This window comes from Glandiceps talaboti, chromosome 16 (assembly GCF_964340395.1).
Source record: "Glandiceps talaboti chromosome 16, keGlaTala1.1, whole genome shotgun sequence".
NCBI classification, from domain to species: domain Eukaryota; kingdom Metazoa; phylum Hemichordata; class Enteropneusta; family Spengelidae; genus Glandiceps; species Glandiceps talaboti.
In genome coordinates, this window is record NC_135564.1 from 14,464,012 (window position 1) to 14,483,555 (window position 19,544).

Here is a 19,544-nt window from a genome sequence, read left to right on the forward strand (position 1 = left end):
CTGTACGGTAGTGTCGGGTGTTATCCGATAGCATCGTTAAACATATAACATTTGGAAAAACTTAGACAAACTTGACGACGGAATTCTCTTCCCGATGAAGCGTTTTTATCCGATAATATTGTCTAAAAAACAAACATTTTGAATACCTATCCAGACGACAGAGATTCCTTCCCAATGAAGCATATTTATCAAATGTTATCGATGTTATCGATGCTATCCGATAGATATCTAACACATTGAATAACTTAGACTTCAAGACGAAGTCTTTTATCCGATATTACCGATCATTGGGAAAGGGATAGTTATCCAAAATGTTAGATTTTTAGACGATATCATCGAATATGTCAGGCATTTCCCTTTTAATTTACAGTTGTTAAGTTTACACGTCGATCAGGGCTACAGATGGGCGTGTTTAAAGTGGAAACTTGATGTAATAATTTTGAAAATTAATAGTCAGGTCATGTAATCAAGAGAACGTTGATATGACGTTGATGGACTCCGAACAGGGCAAAACCAAAAGTTCGTATGGTACAGTATAAAGGGTAAAAAGGTTATTCAACGAGTATAGTGAATCATGTGAATATGTGCTCGAGCACGTACTGAAATGTCGATCGCCAATCAATCGATCGCGATCATTTTTAGGGTTAGGGTGCATTTTCCAGGGTTTCTAGGGAGGGTTTGAAATTCTAGGGTTTTCCAGGACCGTGCGAACCCTAGTCTATAGACACACATTCAGAATACTCCCGTATGTAAAAGTAACTAAGAATATTTATTTTCCATCGACGAATATTCAGGCTTAGGTTTAATTTCTCTATCAAATTTGTCACTTATGAGGTAAAGTCAACATAAATTATCCCACCCCACGAGGGTTTACTGAACGATACGGACACTCAATAAACTACAGGATTCGTGTATTTGTAGCATATTATATACATTTTGTAAATCAAAAGACGCACACGTTATTTAAATGGTTGTTATTTCAAAGATTTTATCGTCTGAAAATGTGTTATAGACCCTTTCGGGATATAGCCACGAAAATAATCCCGGGCCACGAGAGTTGGGTGACCGTTGAGTGACACTGAAAACAACACACTTTTTATGCATGTGTGAAGCGTTGTCAAAACCTATGATAGTGTGATAGCAGTTCATTTATAATGTATTATTTTAGCTCATCACATTCCACTACTGGACAGCAGATACAATTAACTAGTTCCACTTCTGACATAAATACTGGATCATATTTGGTATGACTTGACATCGACGTATTACATGGATAGCTATTAAAGTCCTCCTTGCATGACCTCACTATTAAAGTGAAGACATGGTACACGCGTGTCATGATCACATGTACATGTTGTATTGTGGCGTACATGTATAAGTGACGTGAGGAAGTTGTTGTAACGATAGCTAGACTACAAGCACTTATCACACAGCAGCAATTGTAATTTATCTAAACGTATTATGTTCAATTTCGTTCAAGTTATTAAGTTCTTTAAGGAATTGCTCAGCCCCATGACCTTTGAATACTGGTCAATTTGTGACAGTTGTAAAATTATTTTGTCATCAGCTTTGTACATATACACTACCTGTCCTTACTTCTCATGTCGGTGACCAAGGAATCATTACTTGAAAGAATAATCATGCGAATAAGCCAACCACCAAAGCCATGTATCAATTTGTAACAGCGCAAACTGTCAATATGACAATTTAGACAATGTACCGTACGTAAACTTAGACGTCCGTTATGTACATGTACATGTACATGTAGTCTATCTGCTTGACCTCGGATGTTCTTCACATAGAATACGACACACGACCGAACATCGCATGTTTGGGCAAGCCTTCACTGCGAACTTCGTTCGCTTATACTATCGAAAGAAAGCCCGAACGTCTAGCAGCAAGACTCATGCATATGTACATGTACTATTTAGTTCACAACAAGTAAAACCATTTAGATTTAGTGACTAACTCAAACCAAAAATGCATCGAAGTCCATTTTCTAAGTACACGTTTCTTAGTTTTCTAGGGGCTTTTGCAGTAAAAAAATACACGCAAATCCTTGTACATGTGCATGTACTCTATACACGTAGTTCTAGAATAAATACTGAAAACTGTTCCAGGGATGTAACACTGCTGCCCCTCCCCCCCCCCCCGGGGGGGGGTACTCAGTGTAGTAACGGCATATATACTTGTATGTACCGCGGTTTTGACATCCCCCTCCCCTTCGACGTACATGTACAAAAGTCATGTACATGTACATGTATGGTACATTGTACGTATTTGTCCTTTTCGGGATAGCCACGAAAATAGTCCCGTGCCACATCGTTTAAAACGTTCATTTTAAGGCGTGGAAAGGGTTATTTTTAGTGAATCATATTCCCAAAGACTTGCATATTATATCATATTGGAAGATAAAAAAGACATAACGCTTCCATAACGCTTATTTTACAGCCATTTAAAATCGATATGTTCATTTGTCATTTATATGCGACACTCACATTATTTAAAACGTTCATGGAATAAAAATGTGTGGCAGCCATTATCTCTTTTGGGATAAACACAACAATGACTCCACGCGTCACGAGGGGGGGGGGGTGATTTCATGATCGAATTACACCAAGACGTTAAGGCCTATTAAAAAAAATTTTGTGGTTCCGATTACGCTCAATTTTAGAATAGTTGGGGTAGATAGATTTTTTTAAAATTTAAATACGTGAGTGTCAAGTTCAGGTAGTTATGTTTTCCGCTGTCTCCATATGGTCTCTGTGTTATTGGTTTCTTCCCATCAGATCACAGGGTAAAGGACAAATGATCAATTTTGTACTCGCGATTTTCCGGATTTCTAATATTATTTTCTGTATATTTCAAATAAAGTTTTAAATACTGTTTCCTCTCAATGTTTTTTTCCTATTTCCTACCTGATATCAACATGATCAATGTCTTATCTGAGTTTGTCAGCTTTGCATTAACTAGTAGCTTGCTAGAACAAACTCACTATTTGCCCAAATTAACGCATTATACCGTGAGTGTAAACATCCACTGATACCACTAATGGTAGCACACGGATTAAAAGACAAAAATAAGTGTATGAAAAAAAAAGATTTTGTCAATTTGCTATCAACGGGAAATATCTGAGGCGACGTCATCGATAGAAATGAGCGTCACATGCATGATGGCCCGTATCAAGTTTTCCCCCTTTAAATTGAGATCGTAATTATATTCACCGACTGCAAAATGGTAACCTACATGTACATGTACATACACATATTATGATGAACGTGAGTTATATTTTATGAAGGGATAGTAGATTGTAGTCATGTGGGTTGAGTGAATAAATATATATTAAACATCAAATATATCCCGCCCACTAGCTACGGACTACTGCACTGTTTATTTATTGGTAGTGCAGAGAAAACTGAGCAGTGACGACAAAATAGATGAATTAGATGTAATTACAAATATTAACATATATCACGCTTTCTATGACTAATAAGTGTATCGATTTTACAGCGATATTTATCATGATACGCGGATAACCTTTGACACTGCTGACTTCCGTTGTTGACCCAGAGGCTAGGTCGACATTCCAAAGACGAGTCTTATCTTAGTCTTAAGACGACTATCTGTACGCATTCGATTCGTACTGTGCTTGCCATTTCGTTTATGTGAAAGTGCATAACAGTGTATTCGTCCACCTTGTATCGTTGCTAAAACATCGATATTCAAAACATTTTCATGTCTATGGTTCTCCGTGGTTATAGCATAGACAGATCAGTGCATAAAGTCGTGAGCGGTCTATAATCACTAACAAGGTTCATACGGCCAGACGAAATTGACAAAAGCAGTGCCGATAAATCACCAAATTCGTGAATAAAATAGCGTGTGACCACCCATGCTAAGCCATATGTGTATGTGTTGTTTTACAGTGAGGGCGGGAAGTATATATAAATTTACCAAAAGGGTTTACGTAGAGCATAGAAGTATCACCCACGTGTAGAGTTCGTGGGATCAAGACACAACACAGGCCGATAATATACCAGCGTTCCTACCGACAACTACATGTACGTGGACCTACTTGTAAGTTGTGGTAAACATACATGTAATAACATCAGGATAATCATAGTCAAACAAACGCTGGCACAGTTGCGGTCAATGTTTAGGCAGTCTTATTTTTTTTTACTGAGCAGCAACTTTATGTAACACATTCTACAATATCCTGGTGAAATTTGGTCAGTATAAATTCACTACATAGCCATAGGAATTGAACTTGGTTTCATTCTACTATATAGTGTACTATCGTAAATAACATCACGTCCATGCATTTCACGTGGACCTACACGGAAGCAAAATGCGTGGACACAGCCACGCATGTGTGAAATCCCTCGTTTACACACGCGATAATCCCTCGTTTACAACGCGGGAATGGTCAAGAAACATTTGTCTGGTAGTGTATATGCCAACTACGTACATTATTAACAAATATATCTGTTAAATAGAAGCATTAACGCCAAGTTATCGTAAAACGACAGAGCGTTGTTTCAATGTCATGTCATGCTGTTAAACCTGCATTAGCTGCAACTGGGATATTTTTTCATGAAAAAACCAAAGATATATATATTCGTTACAAATTGGTCAGTTATTTATCCAATGACGTATCTGTTAAGAATTAAGTGGTCACTATTATCTGAAAGGTAGTGTAGTGGCAAGATTAACTCGAGCAAAAAGCTTGGTTTTGAGTCTGTCACATGTTGAAACTATACTGGTCTAACGAGTATAATTTTTGATCAGACAACAACCACAATATATTCACTGAAAATTGTTAAAATAATTATAAATAATTACACAGAAACTAGTGAGGGTGTTGGTTTTTGGATGCGGACTCAAAAATCAATTTCATTTTATTTATCGTGTATACAAAAATGCATTTATCCAAAGGTGATCGATGCAATACTGTTCACTGTGTACGATATCAATACGTATAAATTATTGTACCTAACCGAAAACATTTTCAGAAAACGTTCCGGTAGCAGCTAGTGTAGGCTTAATTAATAATACATATGCTGTGGTCTTTTTTTTTTATCTCAGCAGAGCGTGAAGCTTGCCGTGGGTTGGTTTGGATATTCAGGTAAAGAATCGCAATTCGCTCATCGAATTTGGGTTTTGCTAATTTAGATGTTGTCTATACTATATTGCTATTCAAAATCAAGAAAAATTAGGACAGGACCTTAAGCTCGTTATTTATTTTTAAAATAATCAAATGCCGATGCAGGCATTTAAATTTCATCCCAATTTTTATGTATTCGAAGTGATCATTAGCCAATAACCGACATAGCAAACCGAAACTAGATGAGCCTTGTTTATTTTACTTATGTGGTACTTTGGTTAGATCAGTATTGTTAATTCGATTAACTAATTATTAACAAAGCAATAACGGCCAAGACATACATCATTCTGCTACACATAACTGGTTGTCAGATGTAAACCATATCTTAAGCTATGTCAATGTGCAGGACAGCTGAATGGGATGGAAACCCGAAAGACAAACAATAGTCTAATTACAGCTGTATCAGATAACTTGGAAACCCACTTATTTAAATGTGCATACCATGTCAGTTATTTACATCTAAAATGGTCTTCGCATGGGTTTGTCAAGACAGGGAGCTGTATGTATTCAATCTCGGACAACTAAGATGTGATGCAATGCCCGTAGAGCATCCTCTTCAATTCGTTCTTGCATGAGTCAATGGGCACCACTCCGAGGGGGCTATTACATTGAGTTCTGTCCATGCGTCCGTGCGTGCACCAACCGATTTCAACCAAACCCGACACAAAAGTAATATGCTATATATATGAGACATATGCACGTCACTTTCTTTTGCGACTGAATCAAATATGGCCGAATGGCGACCACATTTGTTGTTTGTGTTAACCTCATATCTCTGGCATGCACCAAACGATGTTTTAGCACAACTGAACTGAGGTAAGTAGTGCTATAGGGGTCGCCCGATGTCTGTCTGGCTGTATGTGTGGATGTGTGTGTGTATGTGTGTGTGTGTGTGTGTGTGTGTGTGTGTGTGTGTGTGTGTGTGTGTAAACAACTTAGAGTCAAAAACTGCTGAACCGATTGCCATGATATTTGGTGGATACATTACCTTGGGTGTCTAGTTGGGAAATTGTTCAAATCAAAATGATCTTACTACCGGTTTGTGATTTGGGTCAAAAATGTGATTTTTGGTCAAAAATTTAAACTCCAAAACTACTCGGCAGATTGGGCTGAAATTTGGGTGATACATTCTTCAGGGTGTTTTTACTAAGAATTGTTCATGATATGATGGTCCCATCAGTGATATGCAAATTAGGGCTAAAAATGTGTCTTTTTGGTCAAAAATCTATAATTCCAAAACCACTGAGCAGATTGGGCTGAAATTTAATGGGAATGCATATAGGGAATGAAGTGCTCTAGTCTTATATATTTTGATGAATTTTGTGTCGTTGTTTTTTAAATATGTTTTCACTAATAATTCATAAGTTCCCCTTTAGTGCGACGTAGATGCTCGAAATTTGTAAACTATGTTGTAGATGGCTAAATTGTTTGGCGGCTCGTTCACTCCCTATTAAGCAAATCACAACGTCCCAAAGTGACGATATTAGTGGTTACTTTAGACAGTGACGATACGGCCTCCTTGGTAACAACGACAATAATCACTTGATACCCAAGCCCATTGTAATTGGTCTATAGTTTAAATCAAATATAATTAACGTGATTATATACGATGATAACGTCAGTATGTTTCTGACTACGAATACTGTATATGGGGGGGGGGGGGGGTGTTAGTCATTAGCTTTTATTAATTTTGACAATTGTTTCCTCACATGCATTTTCACTTTTGAATATATACTCAATATTTACTCAATATAATAACCATTTATTCAGTATATTTCTTTAGATTATAGTTGGTTTACAATATTATTGTAATCATTATAGCTACAGTTACTTTTAATTATTTGACATGTATATCTAGTAGTTACACACTGGAATGTTCTATTTTGATGGAATATATATATATATAAATTAATAATATTTACCCTTTTATTATTTTAAAAGTGTTTTCATTTTGTCTTTTAACTAAAGAGACATTCTTTTTCTTGATTTTAGAGCCGTTTATTTGAGAACAGTTTTATTAATGTGTTTTTCCTAGTTACCAGTTATTATATAAAGTTGAGTCATATGAATTCTATGACACCGTGCATTTACTACTACCAGCTTCAGTCTCCACCTGTAACGGTAGGATCACAATAACGTCCCATGAACAGGATATTACATGAACGGTTCTCACAAATAAATTTAAGAAGAGAAATGGATGATCTGCGATAAATTCATAAAATTTTGGCTTTGGTTTGATAAAGGATTGTGGTTGCTGAGACCCAGTCGCAGCGTTGCTATCTTCTAACACAGAGTTAATATTTCCTACTGTTGCTCAGATCCAGTCGCAGAGTGTGTACATATTTGCTCAGGTCAGGAATTGGCAGAAGAGGGTATCAACGTCACCCGGCAGCAGGTTCTTCAAAAAACCCAACTTCTTCGAACCCATGTTCAAAAAGCACACGTTTGACACAACTCGCCCAAGGGACAAGATAAAAATCTTATCGGACACCGAAAAATAAGCAATTTCATTCGTAACCAGCGATGAACTGAAAATGCTCCCGTACATTATTAATGTGATTGCTGAGACTTTGAGATGTCTTTCTGTACTGTCGTACCTTTGTGTAATCAATATTTGTAGCAAGTTCAATTGAATTCAGTACAGTCCTGGGCATATAACCCATATTGCAAAAGTTCATAAAATATGCAAATTAGCAATTGACTCGATACCATCATACCTTTGCTCTGTCAATATCTTTCGCAAGTTTCATCAAATGTTGAGGTCTTTTTTGGAATAGGGCTTCATTGCAAAAGTTCGTTAATTATGCAAATGAACAATTAATTGACAGCACTTAATTTCTTGAAGAACTATCATATCTCTGTATGATCAACATCTGTGGCAAGTCTCATCAAATTTGGTGCAGTTTTCTTGGTAAAGGCCCTAATTGCTAAATTTCATTAATCATGCAAATGAGCAATTAATTGACAACAATTAATTTCATTAAGAACAATCATATCTCTGTATGATCAATATCTGTGGCAAGTTTCATCAAATTTAATAAAGGTCTTCTGGATGCATAACCTGAGTTGCAAATATTCATTAATTATGCAAATAAGTTTTTAATTAAATTGATGCAAGTTAACATCTTTTAGTTCATTTATATCTTTGCATTATTCATTGATGTAGCAAGTTTTTGTTGAATATTGATATAGAGCCTCATTTATAAAATCATTAATTATGCACATTTTCATTAGTTATGTAGGCTACTCCCACCAAAAAATAATCTGCGCTAAGTTACAGTCTGACAAAGTCACATAGTAAATTGCAGAACATTTGAAAATTGTTAAAATACAAATAATTACATAATCAGTTGTCGATATTATCCACAGGCATTACAGAAACAATTGAGGATGTGAACCCAAAGATCAAGTTGATTTGTTTTATGTCATATAAAACTACAAAAAATGCGTTTATTCACAGGTGATGCAGTACTGTTTACAGTGTACGATATTACTAGTAAATTATTATACCTAACAAAACATTTTCAGTATCTCAACAGAACGTATTTATAAAGATTGCCGTGGTTTGGTTCGGATATGCGAAAATTAAAGGTACAATATTCGCAATTCGCTTATATATTTTAGGTTTTGCTAATTTATATGTTGTCTACTATATTGCTATTGAGCTCATTATTTTAAAATAAACCCCCCATTAAAATGCATGCCAATGCAGGCATTTAAATTTCTTCTCGAGTTTTATGTATTCGATCAGCCAATAACTAACATAAGCAAACCGAAAATAGACGAGCCTTGTTTATATAGAACACTTTGCTTCTATGGTACTTTGCTTAGGTCAGTATTTGTTCATTAGTTTTAAACTAATTATTAACAAAGGAATAATAGCCAAAACATACATCATTCTGGTACACAAAACTGGTTATCAGATATAAACACACCTTACAGTGCACTGTAAGCTATGTCAATATGCATGATAGATAGCTGAGATTGGAACCTGAGAGTCAATAGTCTAGTTACAGCTGTATGAGATAACTTAGAAACCTACTAACTTTAGTGTGTCAGTTATTTACATCTCAAAACGGTCTTCAGAGGGAGCTGTATGTATTCAATCTCGGACAACTAAGATGAGATTCAATGCCCTTAGAGCATCCTCTTCGCTCTTGCATAAGTCAATAGATTATTTTTAGCCCCCAACGGCAACGGGCACTATACCGAGGGGGTTATTACATTGGGTTCTGTCTGTGCGTCCGTCCACACTGATATCTCTGGCATGCACCAACCAATTTCAACCAAACCCGACACAAAGGTAACATGCTATATGGGACATGTTAAAGCACAGGGGGCAGCGAACATGTAATTGATTGGTCGAACGATCGATCGATTAATTTATTGACCGATTTATTATTTGGTTGAATGAATTATCGATTGAATTATCAATTGTTCTGGTGCAATATAACTTATTTTGCGTGTGATATTGACCAATTCACTCATTGAGTTTTGTGGTGATGTAAGGGAGTTTCCAGATTTTATAATTACTTCCAGGGGGACACCAGAGGATTTCCCTTTTTCCTTGTGTATTTTTTTCATGCCCCCTCCCCTACAAAAGCTTTGGAAAGTTAACACATTATACATACACAATGTGTATATATGGTATACGTATGTATGTATGTATGTATGTATGTGTGTGTGTGTGTGTCTGTCTGTCTGTCTGTCTGTCTGTCTGTCTGTATGCATACAATAACAAAACACGCACACACACACACAACCACAGCTTCAGAAGAAAGGGCTAGTTTATGCGTGATCGACTGTTTGTCCAGTGTGATAATCTCCCAGAAGATGAGAGATAAAGCAAACTGTTAATATAACTCACCAATTATAAGATTATGGGTGTTTTGATTTAGATAAGAGGATAAAAATGGACAAGGCGTCTTTATTTAGTCAATAAAGAGAGAATTACATACAGCTGAAAGAGAGAGAAGTAGACAGGGAAAGAGAGAAAAAAAGTTTCATATCACCACAAAACTGAATGAGTGAATTTATCAATACAGGGCCGGTCAGGAAAGTGTACGAATCGCCTTTGTTAACTAGTTCGACTAAATTGATAGTACAGATAGATTTCATTCATAAAACTCGAAATTTGTCAATTATGTTATAGATGGCTAAATTGTTTGGAGGCGCGTTCAATCTCTACTAAGCAAATCACAACGTCCCTAACTGACAATATTAGAGGTTACTTTAGACAGTGACGATACGGTCTCCATGGAAACAAGAACAATAATAACTTGACAGCCTATCCCCTTGTAATTGGTCTATAGTTTAAATCAAATATAATTATACGCTGATGACGTCAGTATGTTTCTGACGCGAATAATGTATGGGGGGGGGGGGTTAGTCATTTGCTTTTATTAATTTTGACAATTGTATCCTGACATGCATTTTCACTTTTGAATATATACTCAATATTTAATCGATATTTACTCGATGTAATCACCATTTATTCAGTATATTTCTTTAGATTATAGTTGGTTTACAATATTATTGTAATCATTATAGCTACAGTTACTTTTAATTATTTGAATTTGTATTTTTAAGTTATACACTGGAATGTTGTATTTTGATGAAAAATATATAATAATTTATCATTTTATAATTTTTTTATTAAGTGTTTTCACTTTGTCATTTAACTAAAGAGACATTCTTTTTCTTGATTTCAGAGCCGTTTATTTGAGAACAGTTTTATTAATGTGTTTTTCCCAGTTTAATACCAGTTATTCCATTGCAAGTTGATTCACTGATAGTTACAAGCGTTCATGAAATACCTTATACAATGTTATTGGTCGAACGACATAAGAGATTTTCGACAGCCTCATTATTTCATTTCACTATATATTCTGTTTGTTATACGATTTGTTCGATTGAATCTCCCCATAATTTCAAATTTCCTTTCTGCCAGCATGCAACTAAACTAAAACATTAAGATTAAAGAAATGCACATTATGTCACCGTCTTCCATTTCCTTTTCTTTTTTTGTATTTTGTTTTTGTGTTTTTTTTGTATTTCCTCCTGGTGGAGTGGAAAATATCACGGACCAATACTTGAATATTTACTATTTCAGCAATTTCGTCCCCTTGTCTAAAAATATATCAAATTCTTTTCTGTAATTGAGCCACTAATAGTTTTAATCCTGGCTCTTATCGTCCCGACTCATCGGTTGACTGACGAGAAAACTAGGCATTGAGATATTGTGATGATCAATTGAGTATTTGTGAACAATAATCTCGTCGCATTGTTACAGAATAGATTATTGAGAATATATGGTCTTAGTGTTAAAGACTTTAAGTTAATTGTTACCGATGACTTCATCGTTTATCTACATCCAATTGACAATGTTCTGAATATATTATGACATCATTGTTTGATAACAGAAACGTAGACGGTTTTTTTAAGTAAGGAGCTTTTACTGTAACAATAAAGGCCTGAAAGGATTTATCTCGTTCGGAGAGGTAAATTCACACAGGCGACAAATATAGATCTGGAAATGGCACTCGACTCTTTGAAATGCCATTACAAGAACGAGATGACAACGACAAACGGCTTCTCGTCCGCAACTCGTTCTCGTTATGGCAACGTGATTAAGCAACATACACTTCCGAGACACACGATCTTGATAACTATTTTCAACCAACGAATTTGGCAAATTTAGTATGGAGTCTATTTTATCATTAAACCACCTTCCAAATTAAAACAAAGTAACTTGTGAACGCCTGTGCCGTCAATCTTGTGACAGCCTGTAAAAACATCAGGCCAAGCCATGGTCCTAACACCAATGTTACTGACACCACAGACACTTACTTGTCTATGGTTACACATGGCTTTTTCTCATCAATGTAAAACAAAGAACCTCCCTCTAAACACAGACATGTAAGGAGTAAGAAACAGATTGGCAATGGGTATTTTTCCGAGTGCATATTCACAAATGGGTTTATTGGTGGTTCAGAATCCCACTTCTTTACATACAGATCAACAAACGGACATGCACCCGAATATCTCGTTGACTATTAATGTCATATCTTCGGCACACGCACGCACAGCCACAGGCGCGCGCACACACACCACACATGCTAATCACATTTCTGTTTAATAAGTAATTAAGCTTTATAATTGTCCATCACATGATGTAATTGATTGGAATGAATTAAAATGCTCTATGTTTCTGAAAAAAACAAACGACTCAGGTATGCAAATACTGTTGCCATGACTTTTGAGAGGACAAATAATTACGTGATTACTTCGTAACTCTTGAATCACAAGTGCATTTAATTCCAATCTCTTCTTAAAGATCAAGCTTATGAGTATAATCTGTATGTACATTGAATCAGCATGAAAATGAAATAGTTCATAAAAAAGATATCTAAAACACCATGCATTGGACAACCGTGACTGTATATGCATTGAGTGGTGTGTATGTGAAAATGGAGGATAGCGCCATCAACGGGGATTTTGAATACAACCGGGTATTCATATCAATTCTATGACACCGTGCATTTACTACTGTCAGTGTCTCCACCTGTAACGGTAGGATCACAATAACGACCCATGAATAGAATATTACATGAACGGTTCTCACGAATAAAGAAGAGAAACGGATGATCTGCGATAAATTCATCAAATTTTGGCTTTGGTTTGATAAAGGACATAGATTTTGTACGGACAACTACAGCCGTGGCAGCTGTGGCCTTTGTACCTTTCTCGTCAACTTGGACGAATGACTTGTGAACTACCAGCGACACACTCAAATCATTACTACTTGAAATCCCCGACAAGTTGGCTTTGTCATCATCAAATAAATCGTTCATACCCATAGTAGCCAGCACTGTATTCAATACAAATTCATCTTCGAGCTTAAATTTGGGAATTGCTACTTTAAGGTTTGTTTTCCCCATATTTGAAGCCAAACCTGTGCCCAGTTTTTCTACCTGTAAGCCCTTTTCTACCCTCTCTAGACCTTCTATTTCTGTTGGTAAGACTATCAGCATACTCAGATCACCACCGAGGTATGGCAACTCTAGTATTTGACAGTTAAGGTCTTCATCATACATGTGGTTAAATGCCCCCTTCTGATTCATCATTGGCACCCTAACTTTTCTGTTTATTGTGATATGGAAATTGTCCTCCTTAGTCTCCCTATCTTTAAATTTGCTCTCCCAAACCCCCTTAAAATAAATAGCATTGACAAGAACGAGGGTTGTTTCGAAGCCTAAAATACCCTCTCTTATCAAATCTTTGATTTTTCCCTCGGTTTGTTCTTCAACCCACGAGTTAATAATCTGCCTCGCTTGTCCCGGTTGACCGACAAAATCGACAGGCTTTAGTTTGGCGTTGTAGTAGCGTTCTGTCTCTTTAAGAAATTCTTCCAGGAAGACTTTACTTTTCTCGCCGAACAGACGATTGGCTAATTTGACTGTGTTGGGACCCTCCGTCTCACCAAACACCGAGTTTAGTTTCTTAAGGGCGGAATGAAGATTAGATTCGTCCACATCAGTGAAGTGCAGTGCTTCTTTCATCTGCGCTTGAGTCTCACCTCGTGCACCGAGATATACCATTGCCAGTGCACTGAAGATACTACAAGGTGAGAAGAAAACATTGCCATCGGTATCCCTGCATAGGCGTTGATACAGATCTACAGCAAAGTGCGTGTTTGAGGAAGATAACTTGGCAACATCGAGATTTCTAAGCGCAAAGTATACTGGGTCTATTGACGCCATGATCCTGCAAGTGAAAATGGAAAATGTGCTGGAAGTTAAACGACATGCATGAAATGTCAATGAAAATGTTCATCAAGCTTATCATATATTAAAATGTAATGTTCCCATAGTATTATATGTGATGACGTCACAATATAAATATGACGTCAACGAATAATACACTAGTATGGATTCAATAATACATTACTGGCATCCTTACACCATACTTACACCACAACGTGTTCATCCAGGCACAGGGACTCGCAATATATGTTTTGTGTATGAGTTGCAACGGATGAACGACCGACTTACTCCATACAATAATGTGAGAAGACCTATAAGTCATAACAACTTTATTCATATAGTCTACGTATGGAATGAATACCCTATTAAAACAAGAAAAAACTGTCTGATTCTGTGCATGTGGGAAATATAACAAAAACCTTCAGTCAATCATCCCGGCCCCCTTGTCATTCATGAATGGCTAACAAACGTAAAACCGGTTTCTATTCTATGTAATTGACCTCGGCTCCGACATACAAAATACTGACCCCGACTGTTGACACACAATGAATTGGCAGGAATACCATTATACCAGAGCGGAAATCAACATGCATATATAGACACTATTCGGTATACCATACATGGTTTCAGACGGAAGTTCAAATCAAGGACAACCTGTTATGAATATTTTAATGTGACAGACCGTATACTAATTCCCGTCATAACTTTCGCTAACCTTTGCCTAATCGTGTGGTTCTACGTACTCAGTAGAGATTGCACTTCAGGTGAACTAGTGAGTGACATAAGAATATAGTCGACAACATGGGGACGAGGACAATTACAAGGATGGACAAGCCTTATTGTTGACAATAACTTGTCTAAGTTCCTGATATACGACTAAAGCGAATTTTATATTTGGTAAACTTAAACATTATAAAATTTGAGAAGCAATGGCCATGGGTAACTTACCTTGTTTGTATTATAGCGCTGTATCTGTAGGAAACTATACAATAAGTACCTTACTTGTCTGGACAGTAAATGCTGTCTTTATGAGAGAGGTCGGTGTAGTGTTTTGTTAAAAATACTGTCCTTCTTTATACTTTAAGCGCTGTTGCCAAAAATAGCCAATGACGTTTTTATATGCGGAAGGCGGAATATAAAGACACAGGTCACACTTGGTCAAACCTCAGACCACTAATAGTGGTCCGGAGGTCAAACGTGGTCATTTCTTTTGGCACAGTGCCAACTCCACCAGCAAATCTTACACGCCGTCGGGCATAATGGCAGGAATGAGACCTTATACCTTTTAGCTGTCAAAATGTTGACTCGGTGTTTGACATGTACAGGATTAGGAGTCCTCTACAAGAGCTAATATTACAGTTTGTGCACAGATAACTAACACATGTGTTAGTTGTCTGTGACTATACCGTATAATATACTCTCGGTTACCCAGACTATCGCGCTGGGGGCTCTGTCTACGAGACCTCCTCTCGTTTGAGACCAACCGTATAATAGTAATATTTCCATACAGATAACAACAAACAATTCTGGTGAATGGAAATAGTTCACTTGAAACTAATCTAGTCCGTGATCATTTCAACAAAGAGAGTGTTTATTTACATAGCGTACAAATGAATAGTGTAATAATCGACCAAACTGACTCAAGGGTACTGCAGAACTGACAAACTTTATTCAAGATCAACACTTACTCACATATTAACATACATTAGCATACATAAGCATTGACGTCTTTCAAAGCAAGTATAGTATGGTGTTCAATGACAGGTGTTCAATGACAGCTAATCACTACAAATAGCACTTTCAGATAAATTTTAAAGGTCAGATACCTATTTTATATTCCTACATAAACATACGAAAATGAAAGAATACCAACCAAACAAAGAATGGCACAATATAATAAAGAGAATATGAATAGAATAAAATGTCACCATTGTATATGAAAATATTCACAATTGTCTTTCTGTAGTGAATCTAAGCGTTATTTTAATACACTAACACTGTCCAATCGTGTTATGAGAATGGCTTGTATATGAATTTATTAATTATGAACAATTAAGAACAATCTTTCCTGTTCCATATTTTACAAGAAAAGAAACTGTCCACTACCAAGTTAATCATTAAAGGGAAACACCACTCAGTTGCCAAGAAACACCTTTTCACCTCTATTGGTCTCTCACTAATTAATTAATGCATACGTGAATATATATTAGATGCACACTGAATATTCATGACTATTTATCTCAGGGATATCGGTCCTTAAGAGTCATGAATATTTAGCGTCCATCTAGTAAATATTCAGCTAAGTCCCAAGAGGTAGTGGTGTTTCCCTGATAGAATGATAGAGGTGAAAAAGAGTTTTAATTTGGTGTGACTTGGCAACCGAGCGAAAATGATTTAATGTGGAATCATGAACTGACTCTCCAGAACCCAATGTTTAGGAAATGCCTTAATATCCTGGAGTGCGTTCACCTTTAAGGGGTTTGGAGTCATAGAAAGTCTGGAGTTCACTAAAACAGCACACTAGAACATTCAAATAGACAAGCCAAGATCAACCCAGGAATCAGAAGTATCATTTAATCTATATTTACAATTCAACCCCAGCAAGATTTTGCTAAAGACCCTAAAACAATATTCTCTAACCCCCAACCCTAACCACAGGGGCCAGGAAGGATATGAATATAAGATATACAGTGACGAGGGTCGTGAAAATGTTACGGTAATTCGAATACTTTATCCCTGAAGAGATGTACTATATTGGACCAAAATAAATTTGTAAACGACTAAACCAGGATATGTATTAAAGAATGATTTATTATCTATTCAGAGATAGTTTATGGGAAACGAGGATCATTTTCTCAACGTGATGATACAATCTGGATAGTAGCTCGTTAAATTGGCACAGTCTGAGTTTACAACCTTTTTATTCCATCGTTGCAAACCATGGCCTGTTTTACGGCGTCGTTCTTAACGAGCCGTCCCACCGTCTTTATTACGAAGTGTAGCGGAAGAAATAACTGCTCTGGTTTGCGAGAATGTTTTACTCATCAGTGAAAATACTTACAAAAAACTTCGATTAAGATTTTTTAGCATAATGTTAATATCGATGTATGCCTTCCATGACATTAGAATTTGTGTTCCGGCATTGTTAGAAAGGTGGATTGCATAGTAAGGAGTTCCTGTACATCTTTTGGTATGTATAATAAATTACGTCATCGTTCATAAGTTATAATAACCTACCAAATACCAGGTATGACTTCACCTAATTGCAAGTGATGGGCAGGTATACATCAGTAAGTGGAATACTGTGAATACCTTTTAATATGCAGAAAGATATCACATCCCAAATATACATAAACCTAGCTTGGCCCATTTAATTATCAACATAATATTGTATAATTTATATATGTGAGTACACATCCGACACTTAATCTAGCTCAGTCTTTATTACTGGCACTGAAGGTCTTTAAAAATACGTCATATTTTCTCATTTTTTGCATACTGAAATATTGATATAATTATATGTACAACAATGCAGGGAAAACTGCGCTGCATGTCACTACGATACCTTTAAATTTGTTTTCAAGACAATGGCTCTTTCTTTCTTGTAGCTACCGTACCTATAATAGTTTTGTAGGTTTACCACATTTAACAACAATGTGATTTTTTGCAAACTGACGAGAAGCCCCAGCCCACTATGGTGGTCAATATTACATGGAATTTGTAATTTATAATTTCCTGTCACTGATTTTCCGTATCTGACAATGTGATGTTCAAATCGAATGTCATGTTCAAAATGAAAATTGAAATTTGTCAAATAGATTGTCACAAAAAAAGCGAGAAATGTCATTCTCAAAGGGCATGTCGCATTATGGTTTCAATATTTGCATCCGACCTTGATTTTCGTCATTTCAACATAACAGATGTCGCCCTTACTGCCTCATTTTGGAAAAGATACATTAATATGTATACACATAAATTTAACACATCGTCCATTTTTATACAGCCTTCAGTAATGGGCAGATCGTGTCACGTGGTACAGACCAGTGACTATAGTGACATCATTTTGCAAGGAGCGGACGCTTTTTCATATTTCGGGGTTTTTTTCTGCAGGGCACTTTGAATGTAAAACGGGAGTCTACTGGGTCATTTGCTTATACTATGGAAATATTCTATGCCTGAGAATGTGTCATCTGGTATAAAACATTAATTAATTTTAAGGCCTTGTTCAGTCACTAGAAGAGGTCATATTACTCCTAGAGTTATGTAGCAAATATTTCCATCTACTGTCAGCCTCAAGAAATAGTTGCTACTTAGCAGCCCTTTAGGTAATAGACGTTTACTAGTGCCCTCATAGCCAAGCAATAATTGTATACTAGGGCCCTGACTCTCCAAGTAAAGTACTGGATCGTGTTTGACTTATTATGAGTGAATGATTGTGTATAAAAGGAAGATAAACCTGAACTACTATTTGTGACACACGTACAGCAAAAATTATGTTATGAGACAGTTGTGTTCCCGCTCATCATTACACGTCACATTATTTTCACTCTCTTGCCATTATTAATAAATACAAATTAAATATATCTTTTTAGCTCCGCTGACAGCAAAAGCTGTAAGGAGCTTACAGTAAGGATTAGGTTGATTCTCCGGCGTCTGTCGTCCATCGTCTGTCCAACTTTTCTAATTTTATCTACTCCTCTAAAACTGCATGGTCAATTGACCTGAAATTTGGTGAGTAGGTGTCATTTGATGAGCATATATCAGTTTGTTCAAGACAAGTTGATTGGATCATTTTTATGTAAATTAGATCTAAACATATAATTTTTTTTATATAAATGCTTCAAAAATCATCTTCTCCGAAACAAGTTGAAAGTTGGTGTGTAGGTGTCTTGGGATGAAAAGATATGTTTGTTCATAACAAATTGACTAAGTTATTACTATGCAAAGTAGGTCTAAAAGTAAAATTTTTGGTAACAATATTTTAAAATCTTCTCTAAAGAAACAGGGGCAATTAGGTTGACATTTGTTGTGTGGGTGTCTTGGGATGAGCAGATATAAGTTTGTTAAAGACAAGTTGTTTGGGCCATTGTTATGCAAATTAGGTCTAAAATAGAATTTTTGGTACAAATGCTTCAAAAATCTTCTTCTCCAAAACTACTGGGCAAATTGAGTTGAAAGTTCTTGTGTAGGTGTCATTTGATGAGCAGATATCAGTTTTCTCAAGACAAGTTGATTGGGTGATAGTCATGCAAATTAGGTCAAAAATAGTTTTATTGGTAGAAATGCTTCAAAAATCTTCCTCTCCAAACCTACTGGGCCAATTGAGTTTAAATTTGTTGTGTAGGTGTCTTGAGGTGAGAAGATCTAAGTTTGTGCAAGACAAAGTGACTGGGTCATTATAATGCAAATTAGGTCTATAAATAGAATTTTTGGTAAAAATGTTTGAAAATCTTCTCCAAAGCTACTGGGCCAATTGAGTTGAAATTTGTTGTGTAGGTGTCTTGAGATGTGCAGATATAAGTTTGTTCAAGACAAGTTGAGTGGGTGATTAATATGCAAATTAGGGATAGTCATCATATGAAACACTAACCACTTTATTAATTTGCTAATACAAA

The 19,544-nt window shown here is 36.2% G+C and overlaps 1 pseudogene across 2 annotated transcripts; it reads right to left on the minus strand.

Annotated features, from left to right (window-relative positions):
• Positions 1-12,510: 12,510 nt before the first annotated feature.
• LOC144447341 (leukocyte elastase inhibitor A pseudogene) lies at positions 12,511-14,968 on the minus strand (annotated as a pseudogene). 2 transcript variants are annotated; one of them, XR_013482017.1, is made up of 2 exons: positions 14,878-14,968; positions 12,511-13,930 (listed from the first exon to the last, which is right to left on the minus strand). The product of XR_013482017.1 is annotated as a leukocyte elastase inhibitor A pseudogene, transcript variant X1 (transcript). The 2 variants fall into 2 exon arrangements; XR_013482018.1 differs by having other exon boundaries at positions 14,927-14,965.
• Between the last annotated feature and the right edge of the window lie 4,576 nt (positions 14,969-19,544).